The 22,619-nt window shown below is 36.9% G+C and overlaps 1 pseudogene; it reads right to left on the reverse strand.

Annotated features, from left to right (window-relative positions):
* Positions 1–20,118: 20,118 nt before the first annotated feature.
* Positions 20,119–20,728, reverse strand: LOC133220113 (E3 ubiquitin-protein ligase RMND5A-like; annotated as a pseudogene).
* Between the last annotated feature and the right edge of the window lie 1,891 nt (positions 20,729–22,619).

A 22,619-nucleotide genomic window follows, 5' to 3' on the forward strand; every position in this document is an offset into this window, starting at 1 on the left:
AGCACATGTTGTTATGGTTTTGATATAAAAGTATAATCCTTATCAGCACCACTTGTTTTGCCTCAGAATTAATTTACTAAACAAACTCAGTTTCACTGGGGCAGCTCTGAAAATTTCTGCACCCTTTGGTATCTTCTGAAGGTGGACAGATGGGCCAGCTGGCTCTCCAAGGGTGATGGTGATCTTGTGCTCCATCCTGCTTTTTTGGGGGAGCCAGCTGGTGGGCCTGTGCAAATTCCCTGAGAAGCACAAAGATCTGGCAGCAGTTTCCACATGAAGCCATGCAGGCTGCATTGCAAGAGTCCCTGAAGGCTTTAAATTCTTCTACAATGGGGAGCACCAACTGCTGTGGGATGCCAGCAGAGGTAGCTTGTTCCAATAACTCCCCTCAAGAAAGCTTGCTGCAGTGATTAAGCAAATGAGCAAGTGGCTGGCTCTCCCTTCAGGAATATTTATTAAAATAAAAATATGCAACTGGTTCAGACCCAAATGACATCTGAAGATTCAGTGTAGGAGGGAAGGGGGCCTTATTTTAACAATACTGGTTCATCCACAGTGAAACAGGATTAAGATTTGACGTATGCTCTTTTACTTGTGCATGATTTATCCACAGAAGCAGCTTAATGCGTTGGAGGAACAGCACCCATCAACAGAACTGAAAAAACCAACAGCAGTTTATCGGCCTCCAGGCATAGTTGGGCAAGCCATAGATTTGTGCAGAAGAATCAAGTCTGTCAAACAGGCAAAAGAAATTCTATCTTTGAATCCATTAGTGAGCTGACATTATCCACAGTTATTTTTATTAACCGAAAATCAGTTTAGGTAAGCATATAAGAGATGAGTACTGTTCAGGTTTGTGGAAAAGCACAAATGAATTGCAGTGATGCAAATACCCTACTATCTGTCTTGCTGGCTGGCCACGGCATACATTTTTATCCATTCACTAAAACAGTTGTCATTTAAGCATATCTCCTCAAGTTCTCTGAGCATGACACATAACCTGATTTTCTGCCCTATGAAAAGGATGTGATGGGACAAAGGGTGCAGTCAGGGGTTTTAGATGTCAGGATGAAAAAATCATTTGCTGGTCCCAAAGGCCAAAGCCAGTGTCTCTGCTGTAGAGATTTCCTGTGCACTACTAGCACCTGCTCTCTGTCATGGTAGCTTGGAAAGGAAAACAAGCAGCATCGAAAGAGACACATTCTGCTACACCCTGTCTCTTTATGACAACTGTACTTCAGCAGCTTTGATGTGTCCCCTTTTCCTTATTAACTAAGGGGCTTAACATTTTCAGTGTAATACTGTGATTGACAATATATTGTCTTTAAATGCTTCTGGAGCTCCAGCTGGAAAGTGAGCTTCATCATTTAATCTGCACCTCACCTGGACCAGCAGGATTGCTCATCTTAGAATCATAGAATCATAGAATAGTTAGGGTTGGAAAGGGCCTTAAGAGCATCTAGTTCCAATCCCCTTGCCATGGGCAGGGACACCTCACACTAAACCATCTCACCCAAGGCTCTGTCCAACCTGGACTTGAACACCGCCAGGGATGGAGCATTTACAACTTCCCTGGGCAACCTATTCCAGTGCCTCACCACCCTTACAGTAAAGAACTTCTTCCTCATATCCAATCTAAACTTCCCCTGTTTAAGTTTTAACCCCTTACCCCTTGTCTTGTCACTACAGTCCCTAATGAAGAGTCCATCCCCAGCATTCCTATATCCCCCCTTCAGATACTGGAAGGCTGCTATGAGGTCTCCACACAGACTTCTCCAGTCTGAACAGCCCGAACTTTCTCAGCCTGTCTTCATACAGGAGGTGCTCTAGTCCCCTGATCATCCTTGTGGCCCTCCTCTGGACTTGCTCCGACAGTTCCATGTGCTTTTCATATTCATGACACCAGAACTGCACACAATACTCCAAGCGAGGTCTCATGAGGGCAAAGTGAATACTCTTACTAATTGTAACAAAGTTAGTTGTGAATATTCTTACTGATTGTGAGAAAGTCAGGCACATTCAAATGTTTTTTCCAGTGATACTGTCATTGTGCCTCCTAATTTATTGAGAAGGTGGTAAAACTCCACACACAAAATCCTGCATTGTAAAACTGGTGAAACATTAAGATATTTAACGGAAGGTGGTTAAGGTAATTAAGCTTATGATGCAAAGAAATTGGCCCCTTATTACACCTGGAGAAAATAATCATTTTTGTAATGTTAGCTGTGAGTTTATACAAGCTCTCTCTCTTCAGTTCTTGAAGATGAATCCATGTTGCAGGGTAAATCATTCAAGATATAGGAGCTCACACAACAGTGATTCCCGTGAATCTGGCTCTGATGACAGTTTTTGTACTTCAGCCTCTTAATTTCTGTGAGCCTGCAGCCTATCTCCTTGCCTCCCTCACTATTTTTTCAGTCACACCTTCAAATACAAGGCTTGGGTTTGGAATGGCAATTTCTTTTTAAGCCTTTAATAAGACATTTACAGGCTGAGCTTTTCCACTCCAAAATGTCTTCAGCTAGCTTAACAGCATTACAAGCATATTCCCACCAGCTGTAGAAGGGTAACCTATGTCTAAAGGGACAGTTCCCATTTGTCTGACTACTAAACAAAAGTCTCAATTAGCAAAAGTACAAACAAATCATATTAATAATAGAAAAGATTTACAATTTTTTGTGTTGCACCACTTTTGACAAAATCCCTGGCTGTCACTACATAACAATTAAGGGATTTATTTGGCTGAAACATCTACACTGACAAAAATAAAGATTGGAGATTTCAAAAAAGGTTAAATACTATGTGGGTAGTCCAGTGGCCAACATAATACAGTGATAACATTTGACAAAAATCATAGATCTGTATCTAACTGCATCACTGCTTCAGGTCCTTTCTACGACTCTTGTTTTCCTAGACATCAAATAATTCTGAAAAAAAAAAAAATCGAACTAGTTTTCACAGAATTGAAAACTTAGAATATTTCTATTCAAAAACAAAAAAAAAAACAAAACCAAAACCAAAACAAACCAAAACCTGGTAAATAATAAACAACACAAAGTAAATTAATTGACCTTCAATCACAATCTTCATTTACCTAATATAAAATGAACTGAAAGAAAAGGTCTTCTGTAAAGATAATGTTAAAATTTCAACATAACCATACTGAAAACACATTCCCCCCATATTACTTCACACTGCAGTGGTAGTTTCAGCAATATAACCTTTTTTTAGATTATCTTTCCAAACAAGACTGCAGTTCTGTGTGTACATTACTATCTATGTAACCAAGTACTGATTTATGATTCTAGGTTTTCAATAAAATCTGTCAACATTTCAAAAACTGAATAAACCAGAGAAATACTGGTCAGCAGTACCTGAAATTTAAATAATCTGTTTTCTATCCCCTTTGAGGGCCTGATAGTCTTTAATAGTACATGGCTTTTCTGTCTTCTTTGTAGAGACAGAATGATTTAAGTAATCATGAGAGAAGACTCTCAAAAACATACACATATTTGAAAATCATGAGATAAAATATAAGCACAAATTTATAGATGTATCTAATTACCTCCTTGTGGGTTCACATATGTATAGGTATATATGCGCATGTATATATATATAGGTATTTGTGTGTTTGTATGTACATACACATCTATACACAAACACCAAGTCTTGAATGCATACTTCAAGATAAAGGTTAAAATCACTCCATCTCCCAGGCACTGGAAAAAATTTGACAACACAATACAATACAAAAAGTATGAAAGAATGAGATAAAAAGGGAACTCCACAGACTGAGAGGGACATTAACCTTCCCATTCAAATCTCGTCAGAATGGTACATGTGAGAGGTCACTCTGTCCATCGTGCAAAGCCAGTACTTACACAACATGTTTGCAGTTATTTCCACCTACAAATTATGTCTCAGGCTTTGTTGAGACCCTTTCCCCCAGCGCAAGGCACTCCAGACCATCAGAGGAATACTATGCTACAGTTATTTTAGTATATGCTATTAAAACCTAGAAGCATTTATCCTTCCATAGTATAAGCAGTAGATATACAAGTGCCTTTCCTACTTATGAATACTGGGAAGTTAGTCCATGTAAATGTTTGCTGAAATTAAGAGACTTCAGTGACAGTTCCAGAAATTGAATCTCAAAAGTTTTTATTAGTATCCTCAGTTTTTCTGATCATTTTGTTCAAAAATTCAGGCTTCCCAGCAGGCTTTTAGCTATATTGTTGGTTAGTTCCCTGAGTCAGCAGACTGAACTGAAATTTCTAAAGAATAGGAGAAATGAAAATTTGTCCTATCTACATAATTTCAGCATTTGGAGAAGAGGTGTTGCGGACAATTTTATAAGTGCACAGATACCTTGTATTTAGGTCCCAAATGTTCAGGATACCACCACGGTCTATTACATGATAGCCTGAAAAATGTTCTAAATGTTTTAAATGGAGAAAGCAAAAAATTGGGTTTTATGAAAAATTTAACTACTAATATATATGCACTTATAAGCTATTGCTGCAATCCTTCGTGTTAGCTGCAGAATGATAGTCAATGGTAGCAGGTGAAATTTTGGTTCCTGCGATATGCATTCCTGAGAGGCAATTGAAAGGGTTTTGTGTTGGTTGCTGTAAAGATTATTTTGCTTTAATGCTCCATGCAGCAGTTTTGAATTATACTTTCCAGAAGAAGCAGCATGTATGCCACCACTTTTCTAGCAAGACATTTGTTCCACAGTCACAGAATCCCATAACAAATGTGTAAAAGGGGAGAATAATATCCTGTAGATAATACGGGGGACACATTATAGAAGTCCATCACTGTTCACGTTAACTGGATGGTTCATGTGGGTTCAGTCCATCACTGTTCACGTTAACTGGATGGTTCATGTGGGTTCTTCAATGTGAAATAGAACACGTGAAGTTACTGTGATTATATTAAGTATTTGAACTGACAACCAGTCTTAAAACATGGAAGAATGTTAATTAGTATAGAAAAAAAGCAAACCAAAACAAAACAAAAAGAGAAAATACGTTTTCTATTAATAACTAGAATACCTATGTTGCAACAAATTATTCATACACAACCTACCCATCAATGAAACATTTATTGGGGTATAATCTGTCAGGAGATTGTTTTCTTAACTTGAATCATATCTGGTGTCAAAAGGTCTCTTCAAAGATGAAGGGCTGAAAGATATCTCCTAGTTCTAGTGTCCCTGCTGTGTGTCCACTACAGTAATTAGAGTTTTAGAGAAATGCTCTTTATGAGTGCAATTAAATGCTTCTCCTTGATTTTATGCTTGAATATCAGCGGACACAAACCCAATTATTTTTCCAGAGCCTTTCTCTTGTATTGCAATGAAAGTTTTCATTATTTTTGACAACAACTTCTGAAGCCGGTGAGTTGTCTTTGTACAAAGAAGTAGGAAAAAGAGAATGGCTTTTAACTAATAAAAAACCCTGAAAGCCAGTTGGCTTCAATTCCTTAAGCATAAAAAATTACGTGATTGATCTGAAATACCTGAGAAAAGCATGAAAAAAGAAGAGAAGCAGAAAAGTAAGATAAGAAAATTAATGCCTTAGAACTGGATTACAAATTTGAACATCTTCAGATTCATAACAAAAAGACAGTAAGTCTAATGTGTTCAGAGGTCTGAGTGCTTCTGCAGATTTATACCTGATGGCACACAGGTAAAAGGGGATCCAGGTAGGATCCAGACAGTGAAAGAAACAGCTTGAAAGACAGTTTTGGAATGATGTGGGCAGCTATTGTAGAAATCCCCTTTGCAGAGCATAGTACAATTTAATTTCCTCTCTGAAACTCATAAACAAGCCCCCAGCCATGTGTATGTGAATATTTTCCCTTCAGCACTAGAACTGCCATCAAATCAGAAAGCATGTTCACTGAACTCCAATAACCTGTCTCTGCTGCTCAGATATTCCGTAAGTAGAGGAGGAATTCATCAGAGGATGTATATATCAGCACTGCCCACTATCAGTGTCTTAATCTGGTATATAATTGACAAGAAGTCCTAAAATATGTTCTTGAATAGCTTTTAAAAAATATTTCATTAAGGAGAATTACTTATTCATGTCTGTCTCATTTAAGATATGCCATTTCACAGCTTAAATACAGACTGTGTAACATAAAAATTGTTTTTATCATTATAAAATCTCCCACTTTTTCATTTAATTTACTCAAGTGATGTCCCCTTTTTCTGTCAAGTACCACAGGAAGAGAATTTCCAAATCCCTCATCTGTTTCTTTACATATTGTTTATAATTCCCTTCAAAGATAAAAAACATCTGCACTTCCAGAGTAACTGTTTGGACTATATGCACTTACTCTCCAGTCTTCCCTCTATCAGCAACATGTTATCTGAAGAACATAACAATGCTAGAGCTTCTGAGTATGACATTCAAATTAATTTAGTGTTTTTACCTGCAAACCCCTGCTAGGCAATTTGAAATGAAGGACAATAGAGACTTCTCCTTGTACACAGGCCAGCCTATGCAAATAAAGCATACTTTTGGTGCCTGGTGCTGTCAGTAAGCTCTGGATTCTGTATGACTAAATAGGAGATCCAATATTGTCTCCTAAGAAAGCTGTGCTGGACACAACATGCAGTACATCTTAGAAAACTGTATCACAGATTTCCAGATATTGTACAGTCTATAATGAACAATAGCTACTGCTCTAAGGCAAACAATAGGTACTGATCTGTCATTCAGGTAGAGCGATGAGTAATCACTTCACGAGCTACTGTGATAAACTCCAGAGAGATTAAGTACCTTTTCATTAAGCACAGCTCCAATTACTCCAGAGTTACTTTGTAAGGAAATAAGTCAATATGACAGTAGATTTAAGCGATAAGCCGTAAAGCTTCTACTCCTTGCATTGATAACTGCTGAAAAGCATAATACAAAAAGTAATAATTACATAAACTGGGTTTTTTATGTTTGTTATGTAAAATGCTCTATTTATAGTGCTCTTTTTTTTTTTTTTAGGAAAGAGGAAAAAAATGCATGAATGCATCATAAAAGGATAGAAAAAAACAAAACAAAACAAAACAAATACTACAGATAGACATAGCTTGAATTAACAGATCTCATACCACACAATGAGATTATAATTTAACAGTTTTGTTTTACTATATATTCGGGAGGGGGAGGGTAGGGCCGGGGACGGTGTTGCATAAAATCAGGATTTGGTTATAAATTATTAGAGATGGTTTGTTGGCAGGTCACTTGGAGAAAACAAAATACAAGAGATGCCTGGTCACCTGAATGTTGAAAATGGCTGCATATTGATTTAAAAGAGGAGAGGTTAAGGCATGGATATAATTGGAAGCCTCATCTATCAGAGTATTTAAAGGAATGCATGTATCTGGAATTATGTAGTAGAAATGTAGCACAATTTCTGTGTTAAACTGACACATTGAAAGTGATGCATTGAAAGTAACGCATTGGGGGAAAAAGATCATATTTTAGTCGTCAGCATCTACAATATGCCTAATCCATCCAGGGATATTTCACACAGTAGATAACCTAAAAATCTCACCAACTACCGCACTACCACCAGAACAAAAGGGTTATACAACAGTATTCCTAAAATAATGTGAAACTCTCTCCCCTCCATAACTTTAGCTCACTGGAAATCATTAGGCAAACTGTTAATATATTCATTAACAAACTTACAAGATCGTTTTGGCAGAGAAAACGGGGTGAATTCATTCAGGGAATGCCTCACATGCACACCCAATCATCTGAAACTGACTCAGGCTACAGTGTCATGGGAATTGGGTTTCATCTGTACCCGTAACTGAAAAGGTGGTGACCGAAGGACCCTCCCATGCCACAGCTGGCTTCAAATCAAACAGTGGCACTATAGAAAGAGACACCTTTAACCAACAGTCAAGGAGCTGTTACAAAATGAAGCATTCATACAAAGGCATCAATCTGCAGTTTATGCCAAGATAGCACAATGTACTTCTTGAGAGCTTCTCTAATGGGGCAGAGAAAGCATTGGAAACACAGAAACATGTGCTACATCGATTTCTCCTCACCCTCCCCTTTTACAGTTCACTAAAGAGGCTTAGTGGTTTATAAGGAAGAATAGGAAAAATCAGTTTGCCCTGAAAAGCCTGCAGCCAAGATGCAAGAGCATAAGGGTGAATGACACAAAACAGCAGCAGCCTGAACACAAATCACCACAAATGAATCAAGAGAAAGTTTACTCTGGTTAGGAGTCAGGTTGCCATGAATAGGAATTTGCAAACAGGCTAATGCTCTCAGATTACACATGTTGCCATGTTTCACATACTCATTTAATCACTCAGACTCACAATTTATAATGCTCACACTATATGTTTACAAAAGGTAAATAGACTGCAATTGAATAAAATCAGCTTCCCAGGCCTTAAAATGCAGCCATTCTTGAGTTACTCAGCAGAGGAAGTCCTACCCTTAGTACTTGCTCCTTCATGGGGTAGTGCTCCCACATGCTCCTGCATCACTGGGGTTTGGACAGATGTGTAGCCTAGACACACCATGAATATGAATATGAATATGAATATGAATATGAATATGAATATGAATACAAGACAAGATTTTAAGGTGCAGTAGAGAAACCACATGTCTGTATGATTGTCCAACTGGTCTTTACTGTATCCCAAACCACAAGCAAGGAGAGCAATTCCTCTTTTGCACAGAGGCAAGTCTTTAAATAGAAATATCAGATTTTTACTCAAAAGTGTTTGAATACAGCATATAAAAAACTGCACTTGAAATAACAATTTCAAGCAATCTTTGAAAACATAACAGGCACATGAGAAAAGATTCACTAACGTGCAACGCATAGATGGCTTCTGTTTTCAGAAGCCTATAGATATCACCAGTTCCAGCATAACAGTAACCTCCTTTCGGTGATACAGTCCTCCAATTAAAACAGGAAATTTGCCTTTAGATGTTCTTCATTATCACTACTAATGCAATGGGTCATTAATAACATGAATGTGTTACACTAGACCATTCAGTGCAATTAGTGTACAAGATAATATTTAAAGAGCACACTTTGCACAGTAGTTAACTAGTAGATAATGGAACTTCAAGAAACCTTACACCCTATATGGGCTACCAAATCCCCACTACCTAATGGCACTTAGACAAACTACAAGAAGGCAACATATATCCAGCTCACCCAGTGAACAGTGTAACCTTAGATCTAGATAAGCACTGTTTAACGACTGCACCAAAGTGCATTTTGTTGTTTTAACTGACTTAAACCTATCTTTCAGAGCCTCTAAGCACTTGTTCAGTGGCAATGGAAGGGTACGTAAAATTTATTTACATTTCTTCAAACTACTTCTGGATTTGCAATGCATAAATCCAGATCATTATGAAGTATTTTATTTTCTACTTATTATACAAAAAGTACTACAGCAGCACACTTTCTCCCAGCTCTTCTATGAAATAACTTGCTCTTATGTGGTTTTGCAATACTTCAATATAAAGTTAAATTGACTGATGGGATTTCCCATGCTAAATTGCACCATTTATATGTCAAGTCCAATGTCTTGCCTCCAGCAACAGCCAGCATTCAGTAATTTAGAAGGAAACTAGAAAACAAACACTGCTTTTCATCAATTGCTGTAGTTCTGGCCACAAAGGAAGTTGTTTTCTGCCTCCTGAAACAGTTATTTTATTCCCAGAGCTCTGTAAATCTCTTTGTACCAAACTTGACCCAAGTGTGAACTTCACCACCACCTTACCAACACAGAGGGAAAGCTTCCAGATACCATCCAGTTCAGACCTGTAAGGTCTTCCTGCCAGCATCATCTGATCAAACACGTGGACCTCTCTTTCATTTTCCTTTCTTCAAAAGAAAGTCTTTTCTAGGCACTCTCCCTCCCCCTTCTCCTGATCCCATCTGCCTTCTTTTCCAAGCATGGCATTGGTTAAAGATAATGCTTGTTTTAAATTGCTGCTTCCAGCCCCAGCAAAAGTAGTAAGTAAGTAAACAAAATCTTTTTTTCACCACTGTATGCCTTTTTCAATCTGGAGGTGCAGTTGTAGTGTAGGTACCCTGCCTCCATCTCCAGCAAGTAAAGGGTAGGAAAAATTATTGCTTTGTCTGCAGTGTTATGATTGCTTCCCTCATCCCCAAAGTACTCTGAAATATCATAACAGAATGCAAGGTAAATGTCTAGGTCACAGAGAAGCTATGAAAAGTAAATGAGTCATGTATAATCACTTTCACAAACTGATTGGCATTACCTAAATGTTTGTTCGTGTCAGTATTTCTACTGTGATTCCACTCTCAGTCTGAGGGTCAGAAACGTTCTAATTCCTATCACACATTGTTTAGTTACTTTGTCTTGTTTGCTCTTATATCAATTAAGTTGCTTTCTTTTTCTCAAGTTTACATCTCAACTCTCAACAGTATACACAGCAACCACACAGGCCAAGGTCCTCTGCTCTTCTTTACATAGACATAGTTCAGTGGTTATCGCATTTCCTCTTCAGGCTCCTTTCAGATTAAATTCACTTTCTTTCTGCACATGACTTAACAGAATTGTGTTTACCTGTCTCCCTGGGCCTAACAAAGACATGTTGGATATTTACTCTTCTCACCTTACTTAATACAACCATGCACCAGATCTCTCACCACATGCCATTAGCAGCTCAAGACATTCTATAATCCATGTGGTTTCCAAGTAATCATCCTGACTACTATTATTTTCATCTAGCACTATTAACACAAAATGTTCATTAATTTCAAATTTTTGCCTTTTCCAAAATTAAGTAACAGCTCCAGTTCTTGAAGGTAACTTTTACAATTTATTCAGCTTAGATCAATTCACTCTTGTTTTGCAGACTGCAATTGTTCCTTTACCTTGTAAGTCACTGCCTGTCTCCTTTTTTCTTGCTGAGGAGAACTAAAATGCAGCTATATATGTCAACATTAATTACACCACACTTGTAATTGATGGAGCTTTCGGCATTTTAAAAATTTGTTTCCCAGGCCTTCATAGATCTAGTGATAGACCTTCAATTGGCAGAATGAAATGTGATAAAACTCATTTTCTTCTTTCTCATGTGCCACATGCTAAATTACAGTTGTCTATAAATTCAGTAACATTAGTCATGTCCTCATTCCACTGACTAGTATGTTATAAAGAATGTTTTCTAAAAGGGACTCTTGGTAGCAAGATCCTTCTATAGCTATTGCGTTCTGCTGACAGCAGTACTATAATTCTTAATGAAATGTAAGAAAGAAAGGTGCTAGTCTTTCGTGACCTCACAAAGTATCAAAAATAGTGGCAGGAGATGTGCACAAATGAATTTTATGCAAAATACAAATGTTTAAAAGAAAGGTACTCTTTTAGTAGGTGAACTAAAGGCAATGAAAGTAGCAGATTAAAAGGAGATAAAAAGAAATCTTTATTATTTGAACTTAAGGAAAAATTCTATGTAATTTAGACAACAGAAGATATGTTTATACAGATAGAGACTAACTCTGTAATTTTATCCATAATCCAATAAATATATTAAAAGTTTTCATTGGCAGAAAATTTGATTTTAATATCTTACTTCACTCTATAAATTACATATGCTCTACATTTCAGCCAGTTTCTTATCACTTTAAAATCAGGAATGTAAAATATACTATTATTCCTCATTATTATACAGAAAAAAAGTCTTGATGTTAATCATCAAAAAAATCTTAATCATGGCTAGGTTACAGAATTTTACTACTTTGATGGATTTTTATTTGCTTTTTTTGTGAAACTCAAAAAAACACCCTAAACTTCTGAATAATAATCTGTGTATTGTATATTCAGACCAAAATATATTTTCATATTTCTAGCAGCCTAAAAATATATAAAAGAACATACTACTCTTTAGAAAACAGCAGTTTAAAATTTACTGTCACTTATAAGTCTAACAAAGCTAACAGAAATAGGAGTCACGCTATCAGTCCCAGTTTATACCTACAAATGATGATTAATATAGCTAATTACTCTTCTTAAGATTAAAAATATGAAGTGTTAGGAATCTCAGTATGTCAATTCAAACCACTTCTTTATGTGCTATAGTAAAAAAAAAAGACTGTAATTTCTAGACAGATAGACATTAGAATTAAGGAACAGGATTTGTTTCTTTGTTTTCTAAAATAAACTCTGAGGAATATCACACTGGCACTGCAAGTTTTCAGTTGTGTTAAATATCTGTCAAAACCCAGCACAAATGAAAATCTTCATTAGCTTTGCTAAAAAAAAAAAAAAAAAAGGAGGAATTATCCTAAAAGCCATTAATTCACAGTAATTCAGAGCGAGATGGCTTAGAGAGTTCAGAAGATCCCCAAGGTCTTTCTACTCTGTTGGTTAATCAAAACTTCAGCAAATACAGTAAATCAAAAGCTGTATTTCAAAAGATCTCTTATCTTACTACCCTTATCTTAGTATCTTTTCCAATGTCTTAAATGTTGTTAATATAAGAGATACACATGGGTATATTCCTTATGTTCTCATTCTATCTAGCAACCCTAATTATGGACTCTTTGATGTTATAAAAAGACAGAAAATAAATTATCCCTGCCTTCAACCAGATTAAAATGGAAATTTAAAGCAAGAGAAAAACAAGGAAGACAAAGGCTGACTTTCTGAAACTGTCACAGCACAGCAACAATTGAACTGTTTTTAAATGAGAGTTTCAGAGAAGAGTTAAAGAGGGCTATGCAAGTCATTCTGGGAAAAAAAAAAATAGCCGCATCTTTAGTACTTAGTGATGAAAACTGAGTGAGTTGGAAACTGGTCAGTTTCTATTACTGAGTGAAAGACATGACCCGTAGCTATGACCTCTGCTTGATAATAGGTAAATTGGGATTTGATAGGTAACAAGGACTGATGCAAAGAAAGAAGAGGCATGGATAGAAAAGCAAAGTAGGACAAGGGTACATTCAACACCACAGATCAAAGCCAAATGAAGTAGCAAGAGTACAGAAACACCTAACCAAGGTGTTGGCTACAAAGTCTGTACAAAAACTAGAGTGGGAGATGGCAAATGCAAGAGATTATGTGATGGATGGAGAAAGACAAAAAAAGAGAATGTTTGCTATGAATTAGAGTAACAACAGGAAGGAACTGAGATAACATTTCAGAGGGTAGAGACAACTTGGATGCAGCCTTGTTCAAAAGAGAAAAAGAAATTAAAAATGGGAGGGAAAAGCATCAAATCACAGGAATGAAAGAGGAGAAGCCCAGCATATACAAAAAATTATAAAGCCCAATACACAATGAAAGATACCAAATGGCTTTATTTTTTTAGATGTTTAAATATATTTAGCCTCCACATGCTAAATCATCATAGCTAAAACAGCCTCTTCAAAATTAAAAGAACTGGATATTGCAATAGCAAGGGGAAGGTTAAGGAATATGAACACATAAACAGAAAGGTGCTACGTATTTCATAGCATTTAGTCAATATTCCCACACTGTTTATGTGTTTGGCTTACAGCTGTAAATGTGTAAAAATAACAGGTACTGAGCAGCTGTAAATGTCTCCGTGAATCCAAGTGAGAAAATATAATCTGAAGTGAATCAATAACTGAAATTGAACCTTTTCATCAACAGTTTTAGTGTGGAGGGGACTTGAATGACTTTCAGAAAACCACAATTACTGCCATCTCAGTACACCAAATTATTAAAATATGAAGCCTTCTCTCAACCCAGTTAGTGTTTAAAATTACAATAGATGCACATGTGGCTTCAAAATATAATAAGGCTTGTGTTAGACAATTCTGCATCTAATGTGCTTCTGTGAATTACAGAAAATTTTCTAAAATCTTCAGTGATCAATTTTGAAAAGCAAACCAAGGAAGGAAATATTGAACAGGTGGCAAGACTGATTTTAAGTGGCAGTTATTCTGACACTTAAAATGAGGTTAAGGTTGGCACTGCATAGAACTATGGTTTTTTTATGAATTTCATATCATATGAAGTCACTTAGAAATAAAATTCACATTCATTCTGCAAATAAAAACAAATCTCTGAGTGTTAAAGCTACATGTTCCTCTGGAAAGCAGGAAAACTATTGTATGCAAAACTGTTGAAAATGCACTGAAAGAAAAAGAAACCATTTTCTCCTCTTCCAGATGTGTGAAAAAGTGAGTTTTGAAAAAGTTAGAGGTAACAGGCCGTATAGATATCTCTAAACCTGGCTTATCAGCCAAAGTTATTGAAAAGGCTATATGACTTTTACACATTTTTAGAGTAAGAAAATGCATCCACATTGTTTTCTTAGGTGTAAGAAAGTACATTAGGCAGGTGTCATAGAAACTACTGTGCGCTTGTAGCAGTAAAGCGAACAATTCAAATCAATAAGCCACTATTTTTGGACTATAAGGCATTTTGGCTCCAGTTGCAGTTTATATCATATTTAGCCATTCCAGATCATATCAGCTTCAATGTATCTCTTTTCACTAAGAGGGACATCATAGGGTGCAACATACATGAATGACATACATTTGGGTTTTGGCTGCTAAAAGAGAGCTTCACGTAGTTTCCAGGCCAATCCATGAGAAAAATTCTTGTCTCAAGAACTAGAATGAATTGCTTAACACTGAAGAGGTAAGAACTAAAGCTATATTAACAATGGTTAATTATATGGCTTTACAAGAAAAAATCATTTTTTTTAACCTACAAAATATAGTACACCAAATGGTAGACATCTATGCTTCTGGACTGACAAAAAAATAAAGCAAATAACCCCTCTGCTGAAGCTAAAGGACCATAAAAAACATGTTAATTGCTCAGTATTTGCAGCTAGGCAGAGGCAATAGCAAAACTTTAAAATTCCATTAAGTCACCAACAAGATTATAGCAAAGCTTTTATTTATTCGCACATTTGCTAGAAAACGAAACCAACAGTGAAACAAACGAAAAACCAAGCCAGCCACAAAACAAACAAAAAACCCCCCACTAATTCCTGATGTTGTGAACATTAGTCATTCACATCATGTAGTAAACAAGCTGGGTCTATCCTGGAGTTCTTCAGACTTCTTTCAAACCAAAGAAAGCTCTGTCAATTTGAAAACAAGCCATTTCAGATACACTAAAACCTGCAAAAAACTGCCAGTCGCTAGCAAGCTTCTGAGCTTCTGTATCATCAAACTGCTAAATTAAAAAAAAAAAAATAAAAAAATAATGTGCACTGTGTATAACCCAGATTATGTCATTTTGATTCCTTCTGAAATTAAAGCCACTTTATAAACTGTCCATATAGCTTCCATCAGCAAGACGCATTGAACTGCAGGGGTTTAAGGTTGTTTCTCAGGTATGCCTATGCATACCAACAATTCTTTACTGTCAATTTTAAAACAAATAAGATAACAAATTAATTATAACTCAGTTCATAATAAAAAGTCGTACGAGGACAGAGTTGCTTTAGAAACACTAAGGGAAAAAAATAAAGAAAAGAATTTAATCTTCAAGTTAAATTATGATCTTTTTACCACATCAGGTGCTGGGCTTTTGTTCTTTTTTTCACCTTTATTTAAATTTTTGGCTATCCTTGGGCTTTTTCTTATAAGTGTCATCGTTTACAGAATGGTTATTTCAACAATTCTCGTAGAATTTGGTACTAAAAGAAGAGTGTTGCCTATAAGCATATCTGAACATTTTGAATTTACAAACACAATAGAAATGAAAAACCATGCTATGAATGCAATGAATAGAAAATATAACTGAGAAAAAAATCATCTGTTTATGAACACCTTTTAAACACAAAGAAATGAATTAACAATCCCCTAAAAAAAACACCACTGTTTACTTCTGTAATTAGTTTTTTGAGAGAGAATCTACACTGCAGAAATACCATTCAGTCTGCAAAGCTTGTCAGAATAAGATTTTGTCAAATGTGAATCCTATCTCCATTTTTTTCTCTGTTCGGTCCTTTCTTTGTTATTATTCTGTAGAATTTACACGTGATTGTATAATATTGACATTTCCACACCCTTTAGCTAGTATTTAAAATAATGAAACTTTATTGAAAAATGAAATTTGCATCACCCCTTAGGGTGATTAAGCATTAATCCTGGATCTTTCTTAGTTTATTTTTGAAGCACTGTAAGACACAGAGGTTGTGGGGGAGAAGGGCAAGTATTTTTAATCAGAATAAAGTTGTAACAAATTGTGGTTGTAATAGAAAAGCGTAAAACATACACAGGAATGATGGTACCAGTCTCCTGCTGGTACTATGTCTATTGTGTTCAATTATTGTATGTTCCATCTTCCTTTTATTTGCATCATTAGTTCTACTCTATAACAACTAACAGGTTCAATTTTTTTATCTTCTTTAAGTTAACAATTCCGACAACACCCCTTGGATCATCAGAAGACAAAAAAAGATACATTTAAGCACCTAAAACTGAGGATATTAAGCACAGAATCCATTGGCACCATTGAACTTTTTCCTCAGTCTTGGACTGCTGTTACTGTTGAAGAAGATAGCAGCATTAACAGGAATTGTACTAAACATAAACTGTTATATTTAAATATATGTAAATTGCCAGATCTTTTGGTAATGTTAAAAATACAAGAAAGGTCAGTTTTCTGAGACATCAGTTCCAGTGATGTACACAATATTTCGCATTAGGAAGTGAGTAAACAGGATACTTCTAAGAAGCAACATCCTGAATTTTTGAAGTTTACTTACCTTATCTTCACCTCATAGTGACAGAAGAACATCAAATGATACATAACAGTCAATGTTTTTGTGGTGTTACCTGGATGTGCTCTGATCAGGCACCTCAGCAGAGTTCTATGCTTTCTTCTGGTGGTAAGTCACAGGTAAGTAGTATGGAGAATAATGACTTCCACATAGCTATGGATCAGCTCAGTAACTTGCTTTTACTATGGGGAGTCAGATGCACAACTCAATAATAGTAAAACCCTAATACCTCTGTTAGGATATCATGGGAGATCTGGAAATCTGGAACTATAAGGCTGCCAGAATCAGGCTAATGCCTTTGCTTGGCAGAAGGCAATTAAAAGAAAATCTTTCTGCGAAGCTGCCAGCATTTTGAAAATGCTCAGTGCCAACAAAGTAGTGCAGAGATCTTCACCTTGATGGTGAGTTTTGACATCACATTACTCATAGTAATTTCATAGCTGTGTCCTCTGGTGCCTACAGTCTCAAGCATAATGGATGTTATAATTATTTAAGCAGAGCCCTAGATCAGAAGGTGGCTCAAGCAGAAAACTAGGGCAGACCTGGAAATAATACACAGGGGAAAATAAATAGAAGAATAAAATAAAACTGGTAGGAGAAAACAAATGTTGATAATAGCTACAGGTAGAATGATATAGTTATTGCTATCTGTGCTGGATTCAGTGGCTGCTCCTTCAGCTATGCAGTTGAACTATGGACAAAGCAAGATATGTCAAAATAACACACTAAATGAAACACTGAAAGGTACAGAGCTTCAGAGTACTTAAGAGTCATGTATTTCATTATAAAACATACAAAACAAGTTACAACTGTCAAATTTAAACCACCAATTTAGCATCAGTAAACCACAGACAAGCTTGTAAAATATCATGGGTTTTTCCTGCCCTCAGTGAATCAGGATATACTAGCTGTGGGACTGTAAAGTATGTTACAAACTGCAAGGTTTTTTCCCCCAAACACATAGGAAGTTATGTTATGCTTTGGAAAACAAACAAACCAAAACAAACAAACAAAAAAACTTTGATTGCAGCATCTGATATTTTTCACTAAGAACATAAGAAACAGTTTCCCCAAGATAGTCTATTTTGTGAACCTTTCAAGCTTCTTTAAACAGGCATAAAAATTTCTTTTGCATCTGTTTTCCCATTCTCATTCACAGATAATACATTTTAATCCACTCTCACTTTCTTCTCTAATGCCTTGTCCTCATTGGAGTGGCTCTTAATTTTCACCAGAGAATATAAGAAGAAAATTAGGTCCATTATATATACATTCACATTAGCAGACGGGGATTTCAGGTGAGACACAGGTCAACACAGTGGTGCAGAAAAGAAACTGCAGTGTTTCGGCAGCTTTGTAGGTTTTAGCAGGGTGACTTTAAATCACCAGTGCCCTCTGCTGCTCTCAGGCTGGTCTTTTGATTTGTGGTGTTTTTCCAGGCAGCGCAGCATAATTTTGACAGTCCCCTAAGCCTTCCTTAATTATTGCTTCTTTTTAGGATGATTCATGGCTGCTGCTATGCACAGAATTTTGTCCCTACAAGACACTACAGTTTCACCTGCCTCAGCACTGACAGGGGTGCGTCACTGCAATAGGACATGGAAAGGTGGACTGGGTCCCAAAGTTTATTGATGATTTGCACCACAGCTCTGCCTGTTCTTCCTGCTAAAAGCAAAAGCCTGAAAGGCAGGGAATTTTACTTGTCCCTAAAGACCACAAACAGAATGGAAAGGCTGGTTTTGCTTTAGCCTAGGAGGCTTGGTTTTGCAAGAAAAACCCTGTATGGCAAATAGACTAAATCTAATAAAATGAAAAATGATGGATAAAGAAACATGAGTAGTTACAATTTCAGCAGCTGCACAACTTAATACCTACCTAGGGGGAAAATCAATCAGCTAGTGTCTGATAAGAGTTTTCTTGATAGCATCAGCCATGTGGCTTATACAGCCTCTGAGGAGAGAGTGTTTGTTTTCCTTACCTGTGTAATTCATTTATTAGCCTAAATTTACAGCTGTCAGCATAGATTTAGAGTGCTAAACCTAAATGAACACACATTCTGAAGGTTTCAAGGACAGGCAGTTAAAAGCCTAAAACAAAAGCAACAAATTTTTACACAGCAAAGCTAACTAATTTCCATTTCACTCGTGTCACCATAAAAGTAACTAAACTCCTAGTAAAAAAAAAAATCTAGTCAGGAGTTCTGAATTTTGTTTCCATTTCCCTTCCTCAGTCATAGAAAGAAGTATGTAACCCCTAATATGACCCAGTAACTCCCACAGAACATGGGGAGACTGTTAACTTAAGGTGGTGCATCTTTTTGTGACTGTAGTCTACTTTTGTATGCATGCCCAGAATCCTTCTGTACATTCACTTCTGTACAGGCTGCAATACATGACATAGGATATTGTGGACCACTCTCACAGACAAAATAAAGTTAATTACATTACTTATTCGGTATGACATTTATGTAAAGAAATAAAAGAAGCTAAAAATGTTTATTATTCTATTGGGCTAAATATTGGGTTGACATCTAAAATAATATGGTTCCTGCCTCCAAGTAGTTTATGAGCTAATTATGGCTTAATTGAGCAAACAGGATGATAGCAGAGGGAGTAGGAAACAGCTTGGGTGCTCCCCAAATTGTTTGAACTAGAGTCTTCTGCTTTCCCTTCAGAAGTGGTTGGTTGGGGGCAGGGAAGGGCCTTGGGGTTTTGGCAGGAAGGGCTGCTATGCACAAACACTGCTTTCACACTTATGGAGAGGAACTCTCATTCCTCTTCTTCACAACAAGTTAATGGGCACTGCGGGAAGCAGGCGCTTCTATTTCTGTTATGCTGCTCCAGATGTCCTCTGCAGGGACCTGATGGCTTGCAGAACAGGCTACAGTTTGTAACAAAAAAGCAGCCCTGCTGTCCACATCCAACTGTATCCCAGAACCATGGTATGGGATGTATATGTGGCTGTCATGCGTCTTTTGGCCATTCTACACCAAGAGACAAACAACCTTCCAATATAAAGCTGTTTCATGCTATTACTCTCAGCTTTCCTCTGAAAAGGATTTATTTTACTCATTCTTCAAAGCTGAGATGCTGCCTTTCCTATACATTACAGTTTGGTCCAGACCACTGCAGTAAAAATGTTAGGCTACGCAGAACTTTGTTCTGCTGACAAAGAATGATGCAAGCAGGTATTGAATGATGCTTTTTACCAAGGTCCACTTCAATTGATAGTTCATCCTTCTGGCTTCAAAAACCAGTGCACTGGTGGAAGGCTTGCATATTTAAGTGCTTCTCTTTGAGCCTCAGGAAACATGGTCTACTGTGAGGTGTTCTGGCTCATGGGAGGGTTGGAACTAGATGATCTTAAAGTCCTTTCCAACCCAAACCATTCTATGATTCTGTGACTTGTTGTTTCACCTATCAATAAACTAATGAAATACAATCTGTGTAGTTTAAATTCCAGTGAGCTATTCTGTGCCATAAGCATTTCTCTGTTGGATGCCACCCATTCTAGTGCAGGTCTCAAAGCTCTAACTATTAATGATCCCAATGTTTGATTCAGCTCCACAATGGTCTTTTTTGGCTTTGATCTATTGATACATCGGATTCCTCGCAAAGTTATTCTGCTATATCCAACATCCCCTGCCTAAACAAGAGCTTCATCATCACCTCATTCTCTGTTAGCTTGCCAGAACTCATCTATCCCCACACTGCTGATGTCAAAGTTCTTATATATGGCTTTTCCAACTTGGGATACACTGCTGTGAATGTCTTTATTATCAGAGGACAGTTTTTGAGCTGTGCATTTTATTCTTCTACAACATTGTGTCAGAAGAAGTGAAATTGTCCCTGACGAGTCTCCACCTAGATTCTCAGTCTGGAGGATCTCCCACTGCATGTCTTCTGCACACTGGATGAGCTCTTCAGGGCCCCATAACCAGTGAAGCTCTGAATCACCTTCCCCAGCTCCCACTCCACCTTTATGCACTGGTTCATAGTGGACAGCACCAGGCCCCGCTGCTTCTTCTGTTTTTGTACTGAAACTTTTTGTAAACATGTAACCACATCAAAGGGGGTCCCCTTCCTTAAAACAGGAGTCCCAGAGTTCCCATAAGCCATGACACAACCACTCAGCAGCCAAAATACAATGAGGTAATTATCCCCATGCCTGGAATACCCACCTTTACATCTGTCTTAGCAACAGTTTTCTGTATCTTAAAAAAAAAATAAAAGCCTTTTTGTTTCATGTCCTGCCAACTATACCGAGTTGTTCTGCTGACAGGCAGCGTATGCAACAAAATGACCACACACTAGCTGTATAACATGCACTGTTTATTAAACAAGCACACTAAAGTGAATAAGCACATTAAAGCAAACAAGCATACTAACGGAAACCGGGTATACATCTCTCCATACACAGTAAATAAGTACAATAAAGCAAATTATATATATGTATATAATATATATATATAAAGTACAGAGGAAAATTATAAATGCACCAGATCATTACTGCATAGAGAGAATAGTGATTAAGAAGAAATACATCACCAGTTATCACTGAATCACGATCCAGGGTCACACTTCAAGCTGGGAAGCCCTATTGTAGCCAAACCTGAAACCCCACCTGTGGGTGGATGTACCACATAGGAATTGTCCCAGTTACCTGAGACTCCTGGCATCAGTTCTGATTTGCTTTATTGTACTTATTTACTATATAGAGAGAGATATATACCTGATTAGCATTAATGTGCTTGTTTGCTTTACTGTGCTTAATAATTGACACTGTAAGGAGATAGTATTAGGAAGTGAAACTGAATGAATCTAATCTAGGTCTCTGGTCAAGCATCTAAGCAACATCATTTTCTTGCATTTCAATGTCTGCATGGTTGAAGACCAGCCAAGTTAGCATGAAAAAAACTTCTGTGATAGGTGGAATGGTCATGTTTCCTGACAAGTCTGACTACTCAAAACCAGACTGTTTTAAAAGGAGTCTTTTGGCAGTATAGATCACAGATTTGCTCGAGTCTCAGGACTTGACTGCCAAAATCAGACAGTTCACATCATGGACATTGTAATAGACTAGTTATTGGCACCAGCATTTTGACAAAAGTAAAGCAGGCTCTTGTCAGCACGTGCATCACAACAATGCTCTGTTCATTGCCACAACACATTACTTGTTCATGATGGAAATCACTTTTATGTTAAACAGGTTTTTTTTCTATAGATGAAAACAATCTGCATTCGTCAAAAGAGGTGGGAGAAAAAAGGGGGAAAGTTAAAAACAAAGAAAAAAGCAAAAGATGGAAAGACTAGTTCTGGGAGCGAGGACAAAAATAGCTGGTGTCATACAGTCCTTCAAAAGGAATTCAGTGTTGGAAGAAGTTCTACCTACTTCTCAAAAAAAAAAAAAAAAAAGAAAGAAAAAAGGAAAAGTTATGTCCTTGGGCATTTTTCAGTTTCTGCCTTCATTTCATCAGATATGCTAGACTTTTCAGCATGTATAAGACCTAGAATTGTTGTGATCAAAAGAACCTTCAGGTCTTTTTCCACCAGTAAGACTCCAGTCCTCTCATGCTGGTTTCTGAGCTTAGTCTGCCAGTGAATTTCACAGCAAGAGACAGATAGCTGCAGAGGGAGAGCAGCTCAGATGTCAATGTTTCAATACATATGCAGACAGTAGGGCTGTAAGTGAATTTTACTATTGTGAATAGGGCACTTTGGAAAACAAGCATACATTTGAAAAGTCCTCAGAAAAGGGTCACATCCCACTTGCCCAATGCCTTGAAAGGAACTTGAAATTCTTTTCCAGTTTAAAAGGGATTTTGAAGAACGTCCTTAAATATATTAAAATGACTTGGCTTTTTGAACATCCAATGCCATGTGATAG

The sequence above is a fragment of the Neopsephotus bourkii genome, unplaced genomic scaffold, assembly GCF_033783945.1.
Source record: "Neopsephotus bourkii isolate Nb327-2 ecotype Australia unplaced genomic scaffold, CSIRO-AGI_Nbou_v1 NB_1420, whole genome shotgun sequence".
NCBI lineage: Eukaryota > Metazoa > Chordata > Aves > Psittaciformes > Psittacidae > Neopsephotus > Neopsephotus bourkii.